General features: G+C 41.5%; 1 long non-coding RNA gene across 4 annotated transcripts in view; it reads left to right on the top strand.

The window, feature by feature from the left end:
* The first annotated feature begins 316 nt into the window (after positions 1-316).
* The window catches only part of LOC111768075 (uncharacterized), a 116,100-nt gene continuing 99,015 nt past the window's right edge, over positions 317-17,401 (top strand). For 2 of the 4 annotated variants that reach the window (XR_011426409.1, XR_011426410.1), the window contains exons 1-2: positions 317-449; positions 872-978. This is a non-coding gene — a long non-coding RNA (uncharacterized lncRNA). Of the gene's footprint in view, positions 450-479; positions 556-871; positions 979-17,401 lie in introns of those variants that run through there. The other 2 variants (XR_011426412.1, XR_011426411.1) reach the window with 1 other exon arrangement.

Genomic DNA, 17,401 nt, shown 5'->3' with positions numbered 1-17,401 from the left:
TAGAAAAGAATCCCAAGCCTACACAAGCTTTCTGTATTCTTCCTTCTCGTTGACACAATATAACAAAAATACCCATCCCTTGCCTCTCTTTTAATCCTGGAATTTATAAGCAATGCTCAAGTGACCTTGTTCTCATGTGCAGTGGAAATAAAGCTGAAGTAGTTATCTTGTTTGTAAGGATGTGGAGCCCTGCGTAACAGAGAGGTGGTGTTATTGATCAAAGGTCACACAGTGAGTCACCGGTGCAATCACAAGGCAAATGGTCACATTCTCATCGCCTTGGCAGCAAATGTTTTGTTCTTCTAGGCTGGTCTATCTCCTTTAAACCCTCATCATATGCCCCTGCCTTCCGTTGCTGGTCTATTTCCAAGGAAAACACATACCACACGTGCACAACACCCATACCCACACCTGCCCTCCCATCCACACAGGCACACACCCCTTTACAGGTGAAAAATCATCCCAAAGAGTTCTAGCCCCCTGCCTATGCATCTCATCCACCCCCATCCATCCACCTATCCACCCTCCCTGGCAGTTGTAATCCAGTCCATCTAGGTTTGCCAGATTTAACAAACAAAATTGTAGGACACACAGTGAAATTTGAATTTCAGATAAACAACAAATCATTTTTAGTATAAACAAGTCTCATGCAATATTTAGGACATGGTTTTACTAAAACGTTATCCATTGTTTGTCTGAAATTCAAAGTTCACTGGATATCCTCTACTTTTATCTGGTAAACCTAATTCTATCACAAATATCTCTATCTTTTCTGTTTATGCTCTAATTCCATGATTCTTCCACCTACTTTTCTACCTTAACCCCTGACATTTCAGATTTCTGCTAAACATATTACGACCTGTTTTCCCAGTGTTTCTGAACCTGTCCAGAGCCGGAGATGACTGCAGAGATCTCCTCTGGAGCACTCAGTCTTGATTTCCAGCCTGACTCCACCATCTACTGGCCGTGCAACTTTGGGTAAGTGTCGCAATCTCTCTGCAGGTCAGTTTACTCCTCTGTAAAAATGAGAGTTCCAACAGTTCCTGTCTCATAGCCCTGTTGTAAGTATCAAAAGGCAAAATGCACAGTTCCTGGCACGTTGTATAAGCTCATTATGTGCCATTAAGTGTCAGCTAGAATTGTTGGGGTCTCTGCTCTTATGTTTACTGTCATTTTATAAGTAAAAACACAAAAGGCCAGAGCATCGAAGTGAATTGCTCATGTTTACTTAGTGACAGCCCTGCTAAGCCTTGAAGAGGTAGTGTCTGAGAGTCTGCTTCAAATATCAAATTCAATGTTTAAATTCAATATTTCAGATCTAGGTCATTTGAAGACCAATATGGTAGGCACCGTTAGTGACTTACCCAATTGCCATTCCCACTGCCTCATTTCTTCCTTCCTGGAAGACCCCAGGTTTAGGGGTGTCTCTGCCCAGTCCCTAAACATGTATGTTCAGGGAAATGATCTCCTTCCCATCCCAAGTAATGAATTGTTCGATGTGATTGGCTTTGGCATTGATATGTGACCCCTTCGTGGCCAATGGGACCAGAAGGGAAATACGCTAAGGTGCTTCTGGAAAAATTTTTCTTGCTAATAAAAGTATATACATGAGAAAAATGCTTTTCTCTTTCTGGATATAACATTGTCTAAACATAATTCTTGGAGTCAACTTGTGCAGAAAGGGAGAGCTCTCCAGTGCCCTGGAGATGGCAGAGTGGACGGAGGGAAAACACGTGTATCATTGGGGACTGTTGAGCTACTGAATTTCCTATACCGTCATGGCTCCAGATTTCCTATTTTGTGAAGTAATAACTCATTTTTCTATGTCAGCACTTTGGTCTACTACCTGTAACCAAGAGCATCATCAATGATACAAAACTCCAAACTCAGAGAAAAGTGATGGAGTGAAGGGTGTTCAGTGTCTGTTGGAGCTCTAAAACTACACATCTGCTCGGTATAATTTGGGGATACAATTTCAAACAAAAAGACTCTTTTTTACCTCAAACACTTGATTTCCTAAACTGTGAGCTATCAGCCTCCTGAGAAAGAGCTTCATCTGAACACATAACTTTAGCTCCCTAGGTAGCCATCCCTATGAGACTTTCTGGAAAGGGATTTCCCCCTAGGAAACTGCAAAGAAAACGGCTTCTTGCCCATGCAGGCTGCTTTTCATAGGCACATGGAAATCTAGGCTCTTTGGACAGCCCCGTGAACTTATCTCACTGAACTCCTTCTCCATTTAGATTCTCTCCCATGTGTTTATTTCACATCACACGTACATGCGTATATATGTGTTTTTTTTTATTACCAATGAACAAGTGTTTGTTGAATTTGTGCCCAGCTTTCTGTTAGGTCTTGTAGGCAACAAAAATACAGAGAGAAACTAACCTCAAAGTGACTATCTTCTCTTTGGGAAGATATTCTACTACTATTACTACTGATAATAATATAAGTCCATCAATTTAGAGTTTGAAAATGTTTTCAGGGACCAGCCAGGTGGCACCGTGGTTAAGATCGCATGTTCTGCTTCTCGGCAGCCCGGGGTTCGCCGGTTCAGATCCTGGGTGCAGACATGGCACTGCTTGGCAAGAAGCCATGCTGTGGCAGGTGTCCCACATATAAAGTAGAGGAAGATGGTCATGGATGTTAGCTCAGGGCCAGTCTTCCTCAGCAAAAAGAGGAGGATTGGCAGTAGTTAGCTCAGGGCTAATCTTCCTCAAAAAAAAAAAAAAGTTTTCAAATACAGTATTTGTACCTGGAAGTACTTAAGAAGGGTTTAAATTTGACAGCATAACATAATACATGGAATAACAACATAAAAACAATGTATCTTGAGCTAAGATCTAAGGCATATACCAGTAATTATCAAATTTTACAGTGCATTAGAGTCACTTAGGAGAATCTGCTAAAAATTCAGATTCCTGGGTTCCATCCTTCACTAGGAATTTGATTCAGTAGGTCTGGAGTGGGGAAAAGAAATTTGTTTGTTTTTTAAAATGCGTGCGTATAATTCTGATGCAGATGGTCCACAGACCATGTACTAACGAAGACTTAAGCCATAATAATTGCGAATATTAGCCAGGAAGTGGTAAGTCCAGTGTTAGCTTAAGTGGTGGTTCTTAAAGGTGGTCCCTGAATCAGGAGTAGGGCATCCACTGGGAACTTACTAGAAATGTTCAAATTGTTGGATTTGCCCCAGACCTAAATCAGAAACTCTGGGTCTGAAGTCTAGCAATTTGTCTTTTAACAAGCCCTCTGGGTGGTTCTGATCCACATTAAAAGATTAAGAACCACTGACTTAGGGGGCTGGCCCTGTGGCCACATGGTTAATGTCACACACACTGGTTTCACCAGTTCGGACCCTGGGCGTGGACATGGCACTGTATCCAGGAAGTCTCCCTGGAGGAAGAAGAACTTGAGATATGCTTGGTAAAATTTGGATAGGATAAAAGAAGTGAGTCTGTCCTTCTCTGTCAGCTGTAACCTGAGCAAAGGCAGGGGAGGGGCATGAACACCGTGTATAAGGCTTTACGAGGAGCCTGGTGTGGCACAAGAGAATTCAAACTGAGGACTGCCTCATTGTGGTCACCTCCTGACTCTGGAATGGTATCATTTGCCTGTGTTTTAGGAGCCTTTTCTTGCAAGCAGGTGGCTTTTTGGCCACACCTTCAAATTTGGCCCAGACCAGTCACTCTGCCAAACCAGATATTGTGGGAGCTTCTTTGGAAGGCCTACGAGCCCCCTGGACAGCGCTTGTTCTGCCTCAACCTTCTCTAGCTAGAGATGATCAAATTGGGCACAAGGGCGGCAAGGGTAGCTTGGTAAAATCATCTTGTTTCTCCCTTTTGTGCTTCTTCCAGGAAGACGTTTGGAGTCAGACTCCAAAAGGGTTTGCACCATCAGGCAGATTGTCGATCTGTGCGGTTGAATTGCTGTTATTATTTCTACCACTACTCTCAAGAACCTCAGGGTTTCTCTGGTTGGACTCATTTCAACTACCGTCTTCTGTGGTGTTCCCTTTGGTCACTCCATCAAACAATTCTGGACTTTATGGGTATTGGGCAATGTCTCCTGTTGAGCTCCTTTTTAGAATTAGGGACCTTAGAAATGGGTCTTTGCCAGGGAGGAGAAATGGTACACTTCACAGGTTTGGTAGCAAGAGTTGGAGTACTCTTAATGAGGTCTTCAGAGCCTTAGTCTTGGCTGGGTTTTTCGGCCCTGTTGAGAGAAGTTGGGCCTTTCGGTGGGACCAGCTACCAGGACTGCTCTCGAACACGCGTTTCTCAGCAATAACACTCATGGAAGCTGAAGAGACCTGTTGCTTAAATTCAGGGTTTCTTGAGGCCTGAGAAGGGCATCTGGGAGGCAGCTGCTCTTCAGAACTCTTTTCCTCTGCCAGAGGGCTCTCCAATACTGAGGAGCTATCTTGCTGGTGTTTAGCTTTCCTCAAGGCCTGGGAAAGGTGTCTGGGAGACAACTGCACCTAGGAACTGCTCCACTTCTCAGGAGCACTCTCGGAACCTGAGGACATTTCTTGCTTGCCTTCAGGCCTCCGCCAGAGCTGGAAGGGCACCTTCGAGGCAGCAGCTTCTGAGAAATCACCTCTGCAATATCAGCGCCCTCTGAGCCCAGACTGTAGGCTTCAACAAAGATTTGGAAGGATGATTTGGAGACAGAACCCACATAAATCTACCTCTCAGGATCAGAGTTTTCTGAGTCTGAGATTTACTGTACTATAAACCTCATGAAAGATTGGGAAGGACCTATGGATGGCAATGTCTCCGTAAAAATGCACCCGACAAGAGCAGGACTCTCTGGACCTCAACAGATTTACTGGACTTTGTTTCTCGCCAAGGATGAAGCAGGACCTCTGGGAGGCAGCAGCACCATGGAAATGCACCTCATAATAACAGTGCTCTCTTCAGACGTCTCTGAAGGTATTCAGAGACTGGTTGCCAGACTTGAGGCCCCACCAACGGCTGGGAAGGGCATCTGGGAGGGAGAAGCTCCACACAAATGCCTCCCTTAATAGCAGTGCCCCCAATCTGAGGAGATTGGCAGGACGTTAGGCTTTGTCAAGGACTGGAGACAGTATTTGGGGGTCATTGGCTCCACAGAAATGCCCCTCCTGGTAGCAATGCCCACTGAACCTGACAACACTCGTCATTCAACACTAGACGTCACCGTGGGCTGAGAATGAAGTCTGGGAGAGAGCAGATCCCTGGAAATACTCCATGCACAGCAGCACTCTCTGAGCCTGAGGAGACTTGCTGCTCACCATCGGTCTCATCCGGGCCTGATGCCACCCTGCGAGGGAGGCAGTCTTCTTTGTAAGCACTGCTCTTTCAGCAGCATCCCAGCTTCACTCTGTGTCACACTCTTGGACGCTTACAGTTCAGTCAAGGATATAAAAGAGGCTGAGGAGTCTATGTTTGTCCAGCCATGAAATAGGCCAGTTAAGCTGAGGTCTAGAGAGAGAGGCACTCTCTCTTCCCTAAGAGGCACCCAGAGGACAGAATGGATAGGTTATAGCTGCTGCCACAGCTGCTGCCTCCTTCATCGCTTGTTTCTAAGATCACCTCCAGGACGGAATGCAGCCTTGGAATTCTGCTCCATATCCCCAGCACCACCTATGTTAGGACTGTCGCAGACTGAGGAACATTTTACTCCTTAGAGCAACATCCTGACATTAGTGTATGCACAACGAGTAATGAATTCAGAGTGCAAATTATTTATGTTTGTTAACAAATTATATATATTTTTTACAGTCAATTTATTTACCTATAGGTAGACTGTGTGATGTCTTATGAAAGCAAACCTATAATAATAACAGATGACTTGCTATGATACTATGATACTGGGACTCTTTTAAGAGCTTCTACATGAGTTATTGTTTTGAATTCTCAAAATAACCCTAGGGCAGACTTTTTCAGCCTTAGCGCTCTGCACATTTTGAGCCTGATCATGATTTGTTGTGGGGCTGTCCCGTGCACCGCATGATGTTGGGCAGCATTGCTGGCCTCTCCCCTCTGGATTCCAGCAACTCCCCCCGACCCTCAACCCCAGTGTGACAACCAAATATGCGTCCAGATGTTCCCAGATGTCCCTTGCAGGACAAAATTGCCTCCATTGATAACAACCACCCTAGAAGGAAGGCACACGTGCTAGCCCCTTTGTACAGGTGAGGAAACTGAGGCTTAAAGGGATCAAGTATTTGCCCAAATTCAGGCAGCTATCAAGGAAAAGACTCGGGATTTAAATCCTGTCTCTAGAGTCCTAGACTCTATAGAGTCTGAGCTCTCAGCCACCACTCTACATGTCGCAGAGTGATCATCTCTTTAAACTCATGGTCCTACCAAGTCGCTCAAGACACTTCCTGCAACCTCACAGTCTTTTGCTATTCATGGATAAGTGGAAGTTTTCGCATTTCCAAGGCCAAGATCACTGGAAGATTTAACATCTGTCATGCACCTCTAAACCTCCTTCAGAGAGGCTAGGAACTATGAAAACCTCTTTACCGTTGTTTCCACCCTGGATTGGGGGAAGCCTAACTTTGTCACACCCACAGAACATTTTTAGCAACCTGAATGAGGGGGTTGGCTTCGCTGTCACTGTGTTTATCGAGGTCACTGAACTGGTTTAATGGTTTAATGGTTTATGACTCACTTCCTAAAGCCTCAAATGCTTTTTATGCCACCGGTTCTGTAAGGATCAAGGAGTTGGCACTTGCCAAGCGCCTGAAGATCTTGAACACATTATTCTTCTGCAGGGTTTTTCCTTCATTTGCCAATCAGAAAGAACATAAATCTACTAGCTGAAACTAGTTACAGAACCAGTATGTAACAAGGCAAGGAGTTTCAGCTTTAGAAGGTGTTATCAAATACCATCCTTACTTGTCAACTTTGTGGAGCTCTAGAAAAAGGGGAAAAGTACACCCAGGTAGTGAATCCAAAATGGCGGCAGTCACTTGTTCCTTGTTCATGACCTTGTGGATTTTATTAGATGGATTACTGGCTTTCTGGGATTCTGTGCTTCTCAAAACAGACTTTTGTTTAGCCTCATTTTCTGGGTAATTGCATCAGTGGTATTGCTTCTATGCTCCAAAAGCATGCTATATCTAATTCTCATCATCCCAGTTTAGTAAACGGTTTGTACTTGTTATTTCAAACCCATTTTCCCACCAGCCTACCCTTACCAATGCTTTATTCATTATAGCTCATTAGTTAAATGTGTGCATTACCTCATCAAGCTTGTCTTTATCACAAACTGGCAAGATATGTCATTGTCATTGATAAGCTGGCAAGTAGGGACTTACAAAAACCCTCCAGATCACAGATCCAGGCCCTGCATTTGCTTTTAAAATTCTTCTTATCCCACCTATAATGTGATAGCCTTGATAGCAAGACTAAACAATTTTGTTGAAACCCCCCAGTCAACCAACTCTGACCAGTGACTTTTGCTTGAAATGTATTTGTGCTTATTTAGCAAATGTTATATTAACTCTTTAGGGTTAGGAATTTGGTTTAAACTCTTTAGGGTTAAGAATTTGGTTTAAATTTTCTGAGATATTTTTAACCAGTTTGATAAATGTGTGAGTGATTAATGGAGAGGGATGTGGGGAAAGAAACAGGAAAAACAGAGACCAAGCTTGTTTTGGCCTTGACAACTCTATTTCTCAACCCTCCGGACATTCATCTCTTGACTCCACGATGTCCTTTGCGGCCTCCCTGCTACTTACCTTCAGCCCACATGTTGCCGTATTTCATAAGAGCCAGCAAACAGCATGTGTAGGCTTAACAGGTGAAGCACTGTACTCTGATGACCAGTGTCCTGGTGACACACGGCAGGATCCAGCCTCCCATTGTTGAAGTGGGATCTCCACTCCAACTTGACCCAGCCAGGACTGCTCCTCCCGTTAGTGATTTACAAACCATGGGAAAAATCCAGTGCTTCTCATTCCGTGTAATGCTTCAAGGAGAAGTCTTTGACTGAGGAGAATTATGTGTTGTCTTTTATGAATAAACAAACATAAGGGGCCAGTCCCAGGTCTGACGGGATGTCAGCAAAGGCCCTCAGTAGGAAGGATTTATAATAAGCTGGCAGGAAAATGCATGGGGCTGTTAGTTTGAGTCTCAGCCCTGTACGTTCTTCTTTTTTCCTATTCCAAGCAGGTAGCCAGGCCTTTCTGCTCTGCTGACTCAGGGAGATTTCTGTTGCCAGCAGAGATCAGAAGCTACTTTAAGAAAACTCCTTCCCATGTTTGGTTTTCTACCAAGCCTGACCTGCTTGTGGCTGTTATGCGGTGGAAAGAGGACACTGAAGATCAGGAGAGCAAAATGGAAAAGACTCTGCCCCCAGCCCAGCCCAGGTTGAGAAGCAGACACTTTCTGTAAGAAGTAGGACCTATGCCTCACTCTTCAGGAGTGTCCCCCACAGGTGGCAGGGCCTCTAGACTTGCTTCCTTGGGAGGAAGTGAACTGTTGTAACGAAGGAGATAAAGTACTGTGATGAACAGCATGGGCTCTGAAGCCAGCACGTCTTGGTTAAAATTCCAGTCCGCCATTGTAGAGCCGCTGGGCCTTGTTCTACCTGGTTCTCTGTGCCTCGGTTTACTTATCTGTGAAAGAGCAATAATAATACATTAATCTCATAGAATGCATGTGAGGATTAAATGTGTTAATTCATGGAAGATGCTTAGAACAACACCTGGCACATAGTAAGCCCTCTATAAATATCAACTACTGCTCTTCATGTTTGAAATAATAGCTAACCTCATGGACAAGTTTGGCATAAAATCAGCAGAAGCTCTGCCTTCAGGGGCCCTCACATACTTGGACAGGGAGGGTACTATGGCTACCATATTGGGCTGAAGACAAGACAGCCCTTTCCTCATTTTCTGGGTCCCGTATCAGCTTCCAGGATTCAGGAGAAACAGTCCCCTAGCCCACATAATCCTGAGTTTGAATTTTCCAGCAATCCTGCAGAATGGAGCAATAAATTGGATATTCAGTAATTTAAAAGAAATAAAAAGGAATGTGATGTGCCTTGCACATTTGAGTTTTAGTGCAAATTTCTCACCTATCCACTAAAAATGGGCTACCTGCGTACTCTCTCTTCATACAAAGCAAATTCCAGGTATCACTGAAGACATTTATTGGCGTAGTCAACCTAATTACAGAGAAATCTGATAATCCAGAGTAACGCAATCCAGGAGACAGGCTTCAGTGGAAGAAAGAAGCTTTTTTCTAGGAAAGAGATGCCCAGGTGTGAGATAGGGAATAAGGGTCATTCACAATGGTGTTAACATGAAAGGACAATCTCTTCAACAACTGATGCTGGGAAAACTAGATATCCACATGCAAAAGAAGAAAGTCAGAGCTTTATTTTACACCATATTCAAAATATTAACTCAAAATGGATTAAAAACCTAATGTAAGACCCAAAGCTATAAAACTCTTAGAAGCAAACATTGGAGAAAAGCTCCGTGGCATTGGATGTGACAATGATTTCAAAAGCACAGGCAGCAAAAGCACAATTAGACAAATGGGACTACATCAAAATTGAAAACTTCTGTGCATCAAAGGACACTATCAACAGAGTGAAAACACAACCTGCAGAATGAGGCAAAATATTGCAAATCATGTATCTGATAAGGGATTAATATCTAGAATATGTAAATAATTCCTCCCACTCAACAACAAAATAACAACCTGATTAAACTGAGCCAAGGACTTGAATAGACATTTCTCCAAAAAAGATATACAAATGGCCATCAAGCACATAAAAAGATGCTCGACATCACTATCATTGCTAAAATGCAAATCAAAATTATGAGGTACCATCTTACACCCATTAGGATTACTACTATCAAAAAAACAGAAAATAACAAGAGTTGGTGAGGATATGGAAAAACCAGAACCTTTCTGTGCTGTTGGTGGGATTGTAAAGTAATGCAACCACTTTGGAAAACAGAATGACCATTCCTCACAAAGTTAAAAATAGAACTACCATATGATCTAGCAATCCCACTTATGAGTATAAGTGCATGAAAAAGTTGGAAGTAGGGTCTGGAAGAGATATTTGCTTAGCCATGTTCATAGCAACATTATTCACAATAGCCAAGAGGTAGAAATAACCCAAATATAGATCAACAGATTAACAGATAAGCAAAATGGGGCATATACATAAAATAGAATATTATTCATTCTTACAAAAGAAGGAAATCTTGTCACATGCTCAGTATGGATGAACTTTGAGGACATTATGCTAGGTGAAATAATCCAGTCACACAAAGATAAATTCTGTGTGATTCCACTTGTATAAGTTACGTAGAGGAGTCAAATTCAGAGACAGAAAGTATGATGATGGCTACCAGGGGATGCAGGGAGGAGAGAATGAGGATTTGTTTAACGAGTATAGATTTGCAGGATGAAAAACTTCTGGTGATCTGTTTCACAACAACATGAACATACTTCACACTACTGAACAGTACACTTAAAAATAGTTAAGGTGGTTAAAACGACAACAACAACAAAAACAAAACAGAGGAGAGCCCAATTCTATGAGTCAGGGCACCTAAGGGTTCTCTAGGCAAGTGAGGTCTCTCACTGCAGTGATAAGGTCACAGAAGCAGGCCAAACACTAGAGCAGAGACTACTGACTTTCTTTCTGGCTCTTTCATGATGTCCATGAGGTGTGTGCGGCTTGTGTGCAGAGCCTTATTCAGAAAATGTTGCAGGTTGTGCTCCCTGGAAGCAGACTCTGTGAGGATGAAGACAGTGCACAGGAAGTTTAGTAGGGGTCAGGATACACTTGAGATCTGAGCCTAACTTTATTCCGCCCTACCTGCCCCGCCCTCCATAGTCGTTGATTGAGGGCTCCTCTAGGAAGGGGTGTGCATCCATCAGTTGGCTCTGATCTTCAGCAGAGGTAGCTTCAGGAGAGAGTTGCCAGTGGAGAGCTGTCAGTGAACAACCTTCCCTTCTGCATCACCCAGAAATCATGGCCGAAACAACAGCCATTGCCTAGACCACGTGTTTAGTGATTATAGCTGAGGCGAAGGGAGGGAAATTGTAGGTACAAGGGGTGCTCTTACATCAGGAGGAAGCGGCACTGCACAACTAATGTAAAGGCCAGCCGGAAGTTCCATGCATGAGAACATCCAACCTTCCTTCCTCCCTTGGTCCCTCCCTGCATCCTTCCTTCCTCCTTCCTTCCTCCCTCCCATCTTTCCTCTTTCCCACATCCCTTCCTGCTGGCCCTATCTCCCTCCTTTTATCTTCCCTTTCTTCTATAATCTTTGTTTAGAAACTAAATGGCATTCATCTCTTAACCAGTCTTCCTACTTGTACACAATCATGATGGATGTAGACCTTTGCAGGAATTAAATGAGGTCTAGACATGTAGCTTGCCTCACACGGACTGTCAGTCCCACTGGCCCAGAGTGGTGGCTTGATAATTATTTTTTAACTAGACAATAGAGTTATATAGACAATGTGGCTAAATCTAGAAGTCACTAATGTTTGTTATTTACTAAATTTAGGTAGATACCCTCTAACTAACTGGTTAGTGGATAATTAACAACTCATTAATTTACTTAGAATGGTGAAACGGGTTCTGTATAGATTGCCTGAGCCATCCTCCTCTTTCCCCTGAGACAGTCCCATTTCCTGATGAGATGAATTCAAACAAGCCCATCTTCACCTTTACTTTAGCAGTAACTTTTTCTTAAGAACTTAAAGGGAGATTTCAGAGGTTTATTCAAACTTTATGCCTGAAGCCATAAAATTAAAAAGATACAGCCTTATGGGCTACAAGTTAAATAACTGAAAGGAATAAACATCATACGTAATTTCTCATTTATTAACTAACATAACAAAATCAAATGTAGATATTAGCAAACATCCAAGTAAATCATAATTTTCATCTCTATGATAGCACTTCATGTACCTAGGCATACTGTAGGCTCTGACATTTGGAGTTATGGCACTGATATTTTTCTTTTATTTACAATAAAATAAAAGGAAGATATTTCTAGAACTGCTAATATGTGACTCTCAGTTTTTCCTATTTTTATGCATAATCCAGGGTCTGGCCCTTTGGCCAAGTGGTTAATTTCATGTGCCCCGCTTTTACCTTTGGGGTTTTAGTTTGACTTAATGACATAGGCATAATCTTGTATACTCTTTACTAGTGTATCTCTAAAACCGTTGACTTCCCTCTAGTACCTGTAAGAGCCCAGTTGGGAAAATTGACTTGCAGCATTCTCGTGAAAAAGAAAACATGAAAAGAAAAACATACACACACACACATGTTTGTATGTGTGTGTCTGTGTGCACATGTGTGTGTATACACGCACACACAGTTTTTGGAAGTTGGGATCATACACAGGGAAGGTCTTGGATTTCCCTTGAACCATAACGAGAACAGCCTCTGTCCAGGTTTCACGACGTCCACGAGCAGGGCTGCTGAGCTTCCCACCACTTGCTTCAAGTCTCTAACAAAAGTCTTGGCAACTTGCTGTTGGAGTTTCTCAAAGCCCCAGCAGTTCTTTCTTGCTTTTAATGAAATTCCTTTCTATTTCTCCAGGTATGACTCCCCTTGGACCGGCAGGGCATATTTTCTCCTTGAGTTAGGACAGCTTATGACAAATAATGATGAGGAATCAATAGACAGGAGGGAAATATTGGGTGAGAGGCTGAATGAATCTCTGAGATAAATTATTGACCATAGGCATGGCCAGTTCTCCTTTCACTTCTATGTTCGTATTCCATCTCACTAACAACCTGAAAGAAAATCAAATATTTTGTTTGGGGGCTTCACTAATATCAGCAACTTTTACTATCTTAATGGCATTTTTATTGATCTCAGCTTTAATGGGAGCTGTATATATTTGATGTTGGTCATTTAAAGTAGAGGTGAGTAATAGACTTCCCCACTGAGGATCATAAAGCTGCTCCTTGTCTGGCAAGCACGGGAAGCAAATAGAAGACAGCATTTAATCTACTGTTCTACTGCAGTTATCAGAGACTGAGATGAAAAAAAAATTAAAATGTAAAGGTTGGAGCTTCCCCACCCCCTTGCTCCCCCTGCCACCCATTTCCTACTCCCCTTCACCCCTCCCCATGCTGACTCCCGGGCACACTGGTCATCAGCAGACTAACAACAAAAGGCCATTGGCGCAATGACCTTGGCTGTGGCATCACGCACTGGAGGAAAGAAATGAAGCCATTAGACTGAGGCAGGAGAACAGGTTATAAATCAAGCCATTTCCAATAAGCTGCCGTAATGGCCATCCATCATTGCCAGCCCGGCACACAGCAGACCATGGAGACACTGGAGCTGCTAAAGCTGAGACATAAACAATAATAATCCGGGCTTGATGTTTCAGCCCTTCAGGAAATTTAGGGACATTTGCTTTTCTTTTGTTTGTCAGAGGTGATATTTAAAGCATGAGATGTAATAAATAGAGGATAGGTGGCACATTGGTACAGTTTACAAGCATTGCATTCTGGGTTTGATTAAAGGAAGAATAAAAAGTTGAATTCCAAAAATAGCCACTGCTTCTGGAATAAAAGAGCAGACCCTCCAAACAAATAAACAAAACATCACAATCTCCATGGAATGATGGCTAGATGTTTTTGGAACAGGTTGATAGGTCTCATTGCTTTGAGAATTATTGCAATTTATGTTATTGGAGCAAAACACAATACTGGATCATGGTTTTGCTTGTATAAGAAAGAAAGAGAACTGAGCAAGTGATTCAAATTTGTATTTGTAGCCAGGTTACAAGTGGTTAATTGGAAATAGGCATGTAGAAGTTGTGCTCTTTAATGATATCATACCACTCACTTATTCATTTCCAGTGGACAATTCACTATGGCATATGACCTTATGACAAACATTTCAAAACAATGTTGTCAACATTTTAAGTGCACTCAAGATTGTTTACTGTGGTTATGGGCCAAAAATTGCCAGGCAAAGAAATAGCTGTTCTAGTATGTCTGAGTTTTTCTGAAAGTCTTTAAAATGATTTCCTCAGGTTATTAAGATTTTATTTCAAAGCTGTGCCCATCAGATATCACCATCCAGTATGTCTTTCCAGATTTCTCGTTTCTATTCCATAATGCATGCCCATCTCTATCTTGATTTCATTATGCAAAATATCCAGTCCATATTTTTTGTTATATGATATTCTCCACTGCAAATAATAACACCAGTTTTCAAAAATATATTTCAGATCATTAAAGCAGGTAAAGGAGTTGGATGATCTTAGAATTCACAAGATGACCCTTATGGATTACGATGCTATTTCAGACCCCTTGGTAATGTATTAGAGTGAACTTGTCTCGTACCAAAAGCCAAGAGCAATTAAAGTAAGCATAACTGAGAGACATGTTGTGACAACAACAGAGTGTTCCAAAGGGCAATTCTTGGAAATATATGGGGGAACTGCAACTTTGCTATCAAATCAGTCATTGTACTTTTAAAGTTTCAAATGTGCGCATGTCTTGTAGGATGTTTGTGCAATAGTTACAGTGCAACTACGTGAAGAAAGTTAAATAAAGTCCGATCAAATAGTGTAGTAATTGAGGTGGAAATATGTGATATATAGAAATTGCAGTGAATTTCATCAGAAATAAATCAGTTACAGCCAGTTGAGGCGATCAGTCTCATTTACCTTCTTTTCTAAACTAAAGAGCCATAAAAAAGGAAAACGTACACCTAGCTTCTTATACTTTGATGAGCCACTAGTATGAAAATAGAATATTTTAATTATATTTTCAGAACTGAGTAGGATAAGGTGATGTGCTCGACAGCAGATCAATGCAGGCAATAACCATTTTTCTTTCTCGTTGAAAAATAGGACTGCTCATCGAATGTTTGAGAACTGATTAAAATAGCTGAAGATGCTTAAGCAGATACATTTAAACATGTAACATATTTTGATTTCAACTACGCCTGGGACAATTGTCCAGAATGAGTCCATTCTTTCTGACAATTTTTAAGACAAGATTTTTCTTAAAAGAAAGGATGCCTTTTGGTTTCCTTGTCAGGAAGGCAGAATCTGTCCATCTATTAGAAAGAGGAACTGGAGATGAATTTTTTTCCCCTTATGTTTGTGGCATCTATCAAATTTGGCCCCTCAGCTGAATGGGGAAGTCTAACTGGGTTTGTCCCAGACTTCTCAGGAAAGTTGGCATAAATTTTTAACAGTTTGTCTAAATATTCCTATCATGAAGCATCTGAAGATGTTTTAATACAAACGTAATAGATTTGTTTTCTCATGAGCTGCTATTTAAATAGTCATTTATAATAAATATTTATGTGTGTATAAATAAAATATTAATTGCCTGAAATGACATTTTAATGTGGTACTATCAGTGAAATGCTGCATGGCACAAGGCTGCCTCACAAAATATTTTGGAAGTTCTGACTCTACATCGGTACCACCAAGGTGGCGTAAGGGACAGGTATAGCTTTGGGTGTGTTTCGAGGGCTACTTTTGGACAGAAGCAAAACCCCTCCAGATGGTGGGATTGTTAGAAATGCCATACCATGAGCAAGTCAACAATCTCCCTCCTTTTCCTTCTGCATAGAAACTACTAGAAATGAAAACATCTAGACTGTGACTAATGCTTTACATGATGGACGATTCCATTGTTCCCTCTCAGGCACTGGTTCCACGGCCTCTAGTCTCTGGCCTTCTGGATGAGAGAACTTTCGGGAGGAAAAGGCCAGAGGCTTGACTGATATCCAGGCTGCTCCCAGCTTGTGCAACTAGCTGTCTTGTGCCAAGGCCAGATTGCATTACGAAATGGTAGATAAGGAGAAAGGAAGAAAAGACTGTAAACAGCCTCTGCTAAGTTTTGTTCTGGATAAGAAAGAAAGAAAAAAAGCTTTAAAAAAGCTAATGAAAGCCTGTTGACATTTTTTTTTGAACTAAATATCTGTCTGTTATTCACCTGCCCAGGAGCAAATGGAACCTCTATGGGCCTCAAAATCTCCATCTGTGAACTATGAAAATGAGTACGTGCTATTTACATATTTTTTTAGGGACACTAATGAGAGCAACAGTTTATTTTTATTTATTCATTAATTGATTCAATTCATAAACTTCCACCATCTGCTACAAAGATTCAATTAACTAATTGTTATATCCCAGTCTGCAAGTATAATATATTATAAAAGTGCTAAAATGGTAGAGGCAGCAGGGTACATGAGCAAGGTTGGGTGGTTTTTTTTTTGGAAGAATATATCACACTTTTACTTTGCACTTATCTTCGAGCAAATTTGAATTTTGTGAATCTTCTATGTTATGTAAAGGGAAGTCTACCCAGTGGGCAATGACAGACTTTGATTATTGGCTTAGCTTTACTGTGTACCATCTGGTGCCCTGAATGAATTTTCTAGTATCTTTGAGCCTTGGTTTCTGCATTTATAAAATGAAGATGTTGGATTAGATGCTGATCCTGGTAGGAATGTTAATAATATCTTACAGATATTTAATTTTTTATTATTTAAAAAGTTCTTTTTGGTTATAATATTTAACTTGCATTCATACCACTAGTGGGTGACAGGTCAAGGATTGAAATCTAGGCATTCTCCTTTTTTTTTTTAACTTTCAGGTAATGTTGCTTTTCTAATAATAAAGCAGGTCCCAACTGCATATTTTCTAAGTAGGTGGTTTCCAAAAACTCTTTCAGCTCAAAACTTCTGTTATTTCTATCATTTCTAATTGTTTCTTTTGTCCTTTGACCATTTCTGCAGCAGAGTGCTCTGAAAGGCTTTCCTGTTTCTGTCTGTCATTGAAAGGTTTCTCTTTTCCACTCTAAACGTAACAGCATTTGTTGTCAGGGATGCAATTCAGTTGATGATATGGGTCTCCAAGAAAGACAATGTAGAAAAGGCAGAAATGTGCAGTGTCAATTTGACGTCAACGATGTTATGGTTGAGAATGTTGGCATTATGAGTACTTGAAAATGTACGTGGCTGCTGCTAAACCTTATTATTTACAACTCATTTCTTATGAGTCGAGTCCCAGTATTCAACATGCAATCTGCCAATTGCATTGTATCAAGTTTCATAAAAGAAGGCAGTAAACATACAGAGACCTGTTGCATGGTCCCCTAGAAACCAATCCTCTGCATAGTGCTCTATGAAATTCTGTTTTGATTAGGTTGTTGCATCTGGGACAGAACTGCAAATAGTGTTTGGCAGAGGAAAAATGCAGACCTGTATAATGCTGAGATTAAAGTCTGTCCAATAATACAAGCATGTCAGTTGGGACAGGTCCTGTATTTATAGCAGAAAGGCCACTGAGTGAGAATTCATCACACAGGTTCAAGGGAGGTAGTGTCAATTACTTTGGGACCTTTTGTGATAACACTGGATGGACCAC

The sequence above is a fragment of the Equus caballus genome, chromosome 15 (assembly GCF_041296265.1).
Source record: "Equus caballus isolate H_3958 breed thoroughbred chromosome 15, TB-T2T, whole genome shotgun sequence".
NCBI classification, from domain to species: Eukaryota; Metazoa; Chordata; class Mammalia; order Perissodactyla; family Equidae; genus Equus; species Equus caballus.
The sequence above is the reverse complement of the archived record's forward strand: the minus strand, read 5'-3'. Positions and strand labels throughout refer to the sequence as shown.